The sequence below is a fragment of the Rana temporaria genome, chromosome 5 (genome assembly GCF_905171775.1).
Source record: "Rana temporaria chromosome 5, aRanTem1.1, whole genome shotgun sequence".
In the NCBI taxonomy this organism is placed as follows: domain Eukaryota; kingdom Metazoa; phylum Chordata; class Amphibia; order Anura; family Ranidae; genus Rana; species Rana temporaria.
The window spans coordinates 378,133,556-378,142,596 of NC_053493.1; positions in this window are offsets into that span (position 1 = coordinate 378,133,556).

The window sequence follows — 9,041 nt, forward strand, 5'->3', positions numbered from 1 at the left end:
AATGCAGCCTACAATACGACGGCATAAGAGCCTTATGCTAGTCATATCCTAGGCTGCAGTCGGCGTATCAAGCTTCCTGAATCAGGAGCAGTCGATACGCCGGCGCAACTAAGCAATTGCGCTGCGTAACTATGGTTACGCAGACGCAATTGCTTACTGAATCTACCCCTGTATTCACAAAGTACTTGCCTCCTAACTTACGGCGGCATAGCGTAAATGTGGCCGGCGTAAGCGCGCCTAATTCAAATGAGGATGGGGGGGCGTGCGCCGTCCGTTTACATATCCCAGTATGCATTGCTCCAAAGTACGCCGCAAAGACGTATTGGTTTCGACGTGAACGTAAATTACGTCCAGCCCCATTCACGGACAACTTACGCAAACAACGTAAAAATTTCAAATTTCGACGCGGCCATACTTAACATTGACTAGGCCAGCTATTTGTTGGAATAACTTTACGCCGGAAAATGCCTTACGTAAACGGCGTATCTTTACTGCGACGGGCGCACGTACGTTCGTGAATCGGCGTATCTAGGCATTTACATATTCTACGCCGAACTCAACGGAAGCGCCACCTAGCGGCCAGCCTAAAAATTACACTTTAAGATACGACGGCGTAGGAGACTTACGCCGCTCGTATCTTAGCCTAATTTAAGCGTTTCTGGTTTCCAGAATAGGCTTAAATTTACGACGGCGCAGATTCAGAGTTACGTCGGCGTATCTACTGATACGCCAGCGTAACTCTCTCTGAATCTGGCCATGTATATATAAAAACAACCACATTCACAGCTATTTGGTCTTTACAGAAAGCTCCATCTCCAATGTAGAAAATGTGACAAAATGTAGGGATACTTTAAATGTGCATATGGTATTTAATAGGTGGGCATGCCTAAATGCACACAAGGAATAGTCAGATATTTCTTAGGCATAAGGAACAAGAAGGCCACTGCATACTTGATTGTAAGAGTATTAGATCTGACGTTCAATTAATTGAACAATTATAATTATTTTGCTCCAAGTATTAGCTAGCATGTCAAATTAAAGCATTTTACCAGTGAAGCATATGAAAATTTTAATTGAACTTTATACTGTATATGGAGCAAGGGAAATGGGTAACTGCCATCATTTTTTTTTTTTATTTCTCTTCATGAAAGCATTTTATTTTATTTTTATCTAAAGGGGTTATTACTCTAAAGCCCTGTACACACGATCGGTTTGTTTTCCATCGGTGAAAAAAAATAGAACATGTTTTAAAATTTTCCTATGGATAAAAAAACGCTAGAAAAAAACGATCGTCTGTGTGGAAGTCCATCGGTCAAAAATCAATGCATGCTCAGAATCAAGTCGACGCATGCTCGGAAGCACTGAACTTCATTTTTCTCAGCACGTCGTAGTGTTTTACGTCACCGTGTTTTGGCACGGTCGGATTTTTGACCGATGGTGTGTAGGCAAAACTGATGAAAATCAGCTTGATCGGATATCCGACGAAAAAATCCATCGGATCAGATTCCACCAGATTTATTCTAATTGTTAAGATAAAACAGTACAGTTTGTGCCTGTACCACCAGCTTTGTATCACCACCTTCATTTAAATTCAAATATTGGTATATTTCAATAAATAAATCAATATTTCTATGTACCTTCCCTTAAAGTGCTACTAAACCCACAACAGTAAAATACAGTATGTCTCTATATGCAGAATATAATGCTTGTTATACTCACTGTGGAACTTAAGGTGTATTGTGTAAAAAGGCTGTTTGATCCTCTATGGACAGATACTCCCCTCCTACAGGGTCTCTCTTGGCAAGGCCAGATAAGACACAGAGAGGATAGTTAAGCTGTGCATTCTCAGTTTGGTCTCCATCGCTGGAGAGAACATTTCCTGTTTGATCTGAGCCTTTCAGGTCACATGATATTGACATCACACATTTGGGCGTGTATACAGATCCTAAATGACAGCCCAGTCCCTCCCTTCTCCTCCATGCCCAGTATTTAAAAAAGAACACAGCGGGTAGGATGTCACATCTTGATTGATGGATGTTCCGCCCCCCCATAACAGCATGGGGACACAGGCTGTGGTGAAAATCTCCTCCTTCCTGAACACTCAAGGCGCATTAACAGAGAACCCAAAATTGCCACGCGGCTCCTTCGAGGGTGGCGCTACATATGCAAATGGATAGATGTCAGTAGGCAGGAGTAGGCATTCCTAGGCAGGCTGCATTTGCATGCAGGCCACCCTAGGTAACGCCCACATGTGGTGCTTAGCTTCCATAATTGAAATCCAATGAATGAAAGAGGCTTGCTGCAGCTGCACACTATGAGAAGCTCACAGTGTGTAGTAAAATCGGAGTAAGGTCAGCGGGACAAGGGAACTCTTATCCATGTCTACTGGAGCTGCCCACTGATCGTCCCTTTTTGGAACTCGGTCCAGCAGTTATTGGGCCGGCTTCTAGACTGGACGATTCCCCTGACTCCGAAATCTTACTTATTAGGATTACCTCCACTGAAAATCCCAGCACCCTACAAGAAATTGACCCGGCATATCCTCACAGCGGCGCGCAGTCTGGTGGCTTTACACTGGAAGCGCACCACCCCTCCCCCCCTGAGACCCTATATGCCAGGATAAAGGATGTGGAATTAATGGAGAAGATGACAGCCAGAATGCAGGACAGACTGGAGGCCCACGACAAGGTCTGGGAGCTGTGGCATCGTCGGGAGGAGGCATCCTGACCAGGTAGTCGAACCACACAGATGACTTCCCATCCCATTCCCTTTACCCCTTCTTTCCTGCCTTTCTTCTCTCTCCTCCCTCTATTTTTGCTGTTTCCTTTCTCTTCTTACTCTTTTCTCTTCCCGTGAGCGCACTAGTGACTCAAGATTGTTCATTAGTACACTGTTGCACTGAAATGTTTATTTCGTTCCATGCACTTAACTGGTTTATGTAGCTTATGCTCAGTACGAACTATTCGCTCCCTCGTGAGAGGACACATTGGGCTAGATTCAGGTAGGGGGACGTACAATTGTGCGGGCGTAGCGTATGTTATTTACGCTACGCCGCCACAATTTAGAGTGGCAAGTGCAGTATTCACAAAGCACTTGCTCTGTAAGTTGCAGCGGCGTAGCGTAAATCTGCCGGCGTAAGCGCGTCAAATTCAAATTGTCAAGAGATGGGCGTGTTTTATGTAGATAAAACATGACCCCATGTGAATGACGTTTCTCACGAACGGCGCATGCGCCGGCCGTGAACGTATCCCAGTGCGCATGCTCCTAATCACGTCGCAAATAGTCAATGCTTGTTAAGCATGTACGTCGTTCCCGCGTCAAATTTTAAAATTTTACGTCGTTTGTGTAAGTCGTTCGCAAATAGGGCTTTGCGTAAATTACGTTCACGTCGTAAAATTTTTAAAATTTGACACGGGAACGCCGCCCATACTTAACAAGCATTGACTATTTGCGACGTTAACATTGGCTATGCCTCATATAGCAGGAGTAACGTTACTCCGGAAAAAGCGCAAACAACGTAAAAAAATCTGCCGGGCGCACGTATGTTCCTGAATCGGCGTATCCAGCTCATTTGCATATTCTACGCTGAAATCGACGAAACCGCCACCTAGCGGCCAGCATAAATATGCACCCTAAGATACGACGGCAAAGGAGACTTACGCCGCTCGTATCTTATGCCGCGTACACACGGTCGTTTTCTGCGATGTAAAAAAACGACGTTTTTAAAAACGTCAATTTAACAACGTTTTATGTCTTCTGAAAAACGACCAAAAAAAATTGAAGCATGCTTCAATTTTATGTGTCGTTTTTCAAAACGTCGTTTTTGACTTCACATAAATTGACCGTGTGTAGCAAAAAACGACGTTTCAAACGACGTTTTTACACCCGCGCATGCCCAGAAGCTAGTTATGAAGCGAGCTTCAATGGAAAAAAGTGGTGAACGTAACCTCGCTTTGCTAGAGCACTGTGAAAAAACGATGGTGTGTAGGCAACATCGTTTTTGAAAAGTGTCGTTTTAAAAACGTCGTTTTTTACTTCACAGAAAACGTCGTTTTTTTACATCGCAGAAAACGACCGTGTGTACGCGGCATTAGCCTAATTTAAGCGTATCTGATTTTCAGAATACGCTTAAATTTACGACGGAGTAGATTCAGAGTTACGACCAGGGCCGGCGCAACCACCAGGCGGACCAAGCGGCCGCTTGGGGCGGGCAGGTCCGCAGCCTGGGATGGGGCGGAAAGATGATTTTTTTTTTTTTATTGTCCGGACTCCCGCAGACTCGCAAGCGGCGGGCGCGCTGCACACAGCCGCAGAGTCCGGTCCGCGGCGGCGATCTATAGTGGTGGTAGGCACGGCTCAGGCTGCCTGCGTCCAATAGCAGGCTCCACCGCTGCGGCGCCGTCCTCCTAGCCTTTCCCCTAAAGAAGGCGACGGCAGCCCCAGAGCATGGCGGGAGTTGTAGTTCTCCAACAGAGCACAGGCACACAGACTTCACTTGGCCCTCTGGTGCCTGTGCTCTGCAGTGACTACAACTCCCAGATTGCACTGCAGGGCACTCAGAGAGAGGGAGAACGTCACATGTTGCTTCTCTCGGTTCACGATTGTCCCGCCTCCTGCTCTCCGCCCTGTGAAAGGTAGGAGTGGAGAGGGAAGGGAGGAAAATATATGGAAATGTGATGGATGGGGTGTGGGGGGCAGTGCTGTGTGTGTGGGGGGGGGGCAGTGCTGTGTGTGTGTGGGGGGGGCTGTGCTGTGTGTGTGGGGGGGCAGTGCTGTGTGTGTGTGGGGGGGGGGGCTGTGCTGTGTGTGTGTGTGGGGGGGGGCAGTGCTGTGGGGGGACAGTGCTGTGTGTGTGAGGGCAGTGCTGTGTGGGGGGGGGGCAGTGCTGTGTGTGGGGGTGGGGGGGTAGCGCTGTGGGGGGGCAGTGCTGTGTGTGTGTGGGGGGGGGGTAGTGCTGTGTGTGTGGGGGGGTAGCGCTGTGGGGGACAGTGCTGTGTGTGTGTGGGGGACAGTGCTGTGTGTGTGTGGGGGGCAGTGCTGTGTGGGGGGGGGGGGGGGGCAGTGCTGTGGGGGGACAGTGCTGTGTGTGTGTGGGGGGCAGTGCTGTGTGTGTGTGGGGGGCAGTGCTGTGGGGGGACAGTGCTGTGTGTGTGTGGGGGACAGTGCTGTGTGGGGACAGTGCTGTGTGTGTGGGGGGCAGTGCTGTGTGTGGGGGTGGGGGGTTAGCGCTGTGGGGGGCAGTGCTGTGTGTGTGGGGGGGGGTAGTGCTGTGTGTGTGTGTGTGTGTGGGGGGGGTAGCGCTGTGGGGGACAGTGCTGTGTGTGTGTGTGGGGGACAGTGCTGTGTGTGTGTGGGGGACAGTGCTGTGTGTGTGTGGGGGGGCAGTGCTGTGTGTGGGGGGGCAGCGCTGTGGGGGGGGGGTAGCGCTGTGGGGGGACAGTGCTGTGTGTGTGGGGGCAGTGCTGTGTGTGTGTGGAGGGCAGTGCTGTGTGTGGGGGGACAGTGCTGTGTGTGGGGGGCAGTGCTGTGTGTGGGGGGCAGTGCTGTGTGTGTGTGTGGGGGGGTAGTGCTGTGTGTGGGGGGGGGGGATGTGTGATGGGGAAATACTGTGTGGGGGGGGGGTATGTGATGGGGGGCAATAATGTGTGGGGGGATATGTGAAGGGGGGTGCATTACTGTGTGGGGGGATATGTGAAGGGGGGCATTACTGTGTGGGGGGATGTGTGAAGGGGGGGGGGCATTACTGTGTGGGGGGATGTGTGAAGGGGGGTGCATTACTGTGTGGGGGGATATGTGAAGGGGGGCATTACTGTGTGGGGGGATGTGTGAAGGGGGGGGCATTACTGTGTGGGGGGATATGTGAAGGGGGGTAATACTGTGTGGGGGGATATGTGAAGGGGGGGCAATACTGTGTGGGGGGATATGTGAAGGGGGGCATTACTGTGTGGGGGGATATGTGAATGGGGGTAATTATTGAAAGAAATATTTTTGCAAGGGAGGTGGGTGGCCGTTGGGGGGGGGGGGGGCCAAAATGGAGCTTCGCTTGTGTAGGCAGAAATCCTTGCACCGGCCCTGGTTACGACGACGTATCTACTGATACGCCGGCGTAACTGTCTCTAAATCTAGCCCATAGTTGGTCAGACAGAGCTCGGGATATTGTCAAATATGTTAATGGCCACTCCACTAATTGTTGCTTACGAGGATGGTCTTGCATGTATACATGTATTGAAAATCTCTAAATAAAACTGTTATTGAAAAAATAAAATAAAAATCTGAGTAAGTATTTTTATTAAAGAAGAGGAGCAAATACAAATGCATAAGACTGGAGGGAAGGCTGGATTTCGGCTCTGTTTTTTAATTAATACATAACTAGATTAAAGGTTTTCAAATTTTTTCTGCAGTTCCGCTTAAAATAACATTGCATGCAAACTGCTTACTTTTCATGACCTAAATCATTAAATGATAACTTATTATAACACAGTAACTGCAGAAGTGTGGAAAGCTAAGTTCCAATTTCACAGATTCCAATTACATCCTGCAAAATAGCATTTCAGTAAATCCAGGTTAAAATGTATTGGGTAGACCATATCTGATGAGCCTTTCATATAAGTGGAACTACATCATACATTATATGATGTGTCTTGGAAATGAGAGAAACCCTCTTTATAGAATATTTCACATACTGTAAACTGATGAATAAACATTAAGGGGTAGATCCACAAAGAAAGTAGGCCGGCGTATCTAGTGATACGCCGGCGTAATTTCCAAATTCCTGCGTCGTATCTTTGTTTTGAATCCTCAAAACAAAATACGACGACATCTGTGTTAGATCCGACAGGCGTACGCCTTCGGATCTTAGATGCCGAAAGAAGCCGATTGCCGAAAGAAGCCGAACGTCGGTGCGGCTCTATACGGCGCCTGCGCACCGACGTTCGGCTACTTTCGGCAACTCGTGACGTGCTGCGACAGTCGGAAGGCGGTCAATCAAATAGGAACGCCCAGTCCCGCAGACAGTACCCGGAAGCCACGGAGAACATCTATCTCTAAAACGGTATGTACTGCATTGATTTAAAAAAAAATGTTAAAAATTAGTTTTTCGGATGAACCCCCGCTTTAAATAGAGCTTTCTATTGGTGATATTTGATCACCTCTGCGTTTTTTTTTTTGCTCGAGAAACAAAGAATGCCCGAAATTTTTAAATAAAAACAATATTTTCTACTTTTTGCACACGGTCGGTCTAAACCGATGAAAACGGACTGAAGTTCAGTTTCATCGGTCCAAACCGACCGTGTGTACGCCCCATCGGTCTGTTGTCCTTCGGTTCCAAAACAGAGAACTTGCTTTAAAATCGAACCGATGGACGCCTGACCGATAGGTCAAAACCGATGGTTAGTACACAAAAGCATTGGTTCCAAACCCACGCATGCTCAGAATCAAGTCGACGCATGCTTGGAAGCATTGAACTTCATTTTTTTCAGCACAACGTTGTGTTTTACGTCACTGTGTTGGACTCGATCGGATTTTGAACTGATGGTGTGTACGCACATCAGACCATCAGTCTGCTTCAGCGGTGAACCAATGAAAATGGTCCGTCGGACCATTCTCATCGGATGGATCGACCGTGTGTACGCGGCCTGAATCATATCCAATAATACAAATGTAAAAATGTTTATTTCTTCATCAATTTAGGCCAATATGTATTCTGCTACATATTTTTGATAAAAAAATCCCAATAAGCTTCCTATATTGATTGGATTGAACACAAGTTATAGAGTCTCCAACTATGGGATATTATTTACTTATTACTATTTATTTATGTATTTACTAGTAATAGTGGTGATCAGCGTCTCATAGCGGGACTGCAATGTTGCAGCGGGCAAATCGGACACCTGACACTTTTTTTTTGGGTACCAGTGACATTATTACACTGATCAGTGGTAAAAATATGCACTTACTGTACTAATGACACTGGCTGGGAAGGGGTTAGCATTGGGGGTAATAAAAGGGTTAACTGTGTGCCAAGCTGGTGTTTCACTGTGGGGGGGGGGGGGGTGTGCTTTTACTACTGGAAGACATGAATCTGTGTTTCTGCTTTACAGGAACACAGGATCCATGTCTTCTGTGCTGACATAATGACAATCTGCCTTGTTTACATAGCAGGTGCCGGCGGACATTGGGTCTGTGGGATCTGCTAATCACCTCAAGTTGTGTAAAATTACAGCGGAAGTGAGCTGGTGGCGACATGCACTCGGTTCAAGTGCAGAATCACGTATATATACTTGATTCTGCACAGGGTGGCCGCCCTGTACCAGTAAATCTGCTATGGGGCAGTCGGCGAGTGGTTAAAATAAGTGCTTTTTATTGATCAAAACTTTTTACCGGAAAATATTTTTTCATTTTGTTTGGATAGTGGCTAAGTCATTGACACCCAAAATTGGAGATCAGACAAGCTACCCACACTCAAAGAATGTAAACAGCATACTGTATGTCTGATTACATTGAACTGGGAAAATTACTCTACATCCAAAAGATATTGGCCCAGATTCAAGAAGCAATTGCGCCTGTGTAACCATAGGTTACACGGCGCAATTGCTTACTTGCTTGCTCGTTACACCGACTGCAGCCTAAAATCTGCGCGGCATAAGGCTCTTATGCCACTCAGATTTTAGGCTGCATTCTTGCGTGGGCCGCTAGGGGGCGCTCCCATTGTGATCAGCGTGTAGTATGCAAATTGCATACTACCACTGATTCACAAACTTGCGCGGGCCCTGCGCAAGCCAGGTACGGAGTTTCCGTACGGCAACTTTAGCGCAAGGCTGCCCCTTCTAATAGTAGGGGCAGCCAATGCTAAAGTATAGCCGCCGCTCCCGCGACGTGAAATTTGAATTTCACGTCGTTTGCGTAAGTGATTAGTGAATGGGGCTGGACGCCATTCACGTTCACTTTGAAGCAAATGACGTCCTTGCGACGTCATTTGCCGCAATGCACGTCGGGAAAGTTTCCCGACGGAGGATGCGCTGTACGCTCGGCACGGGAGCGCG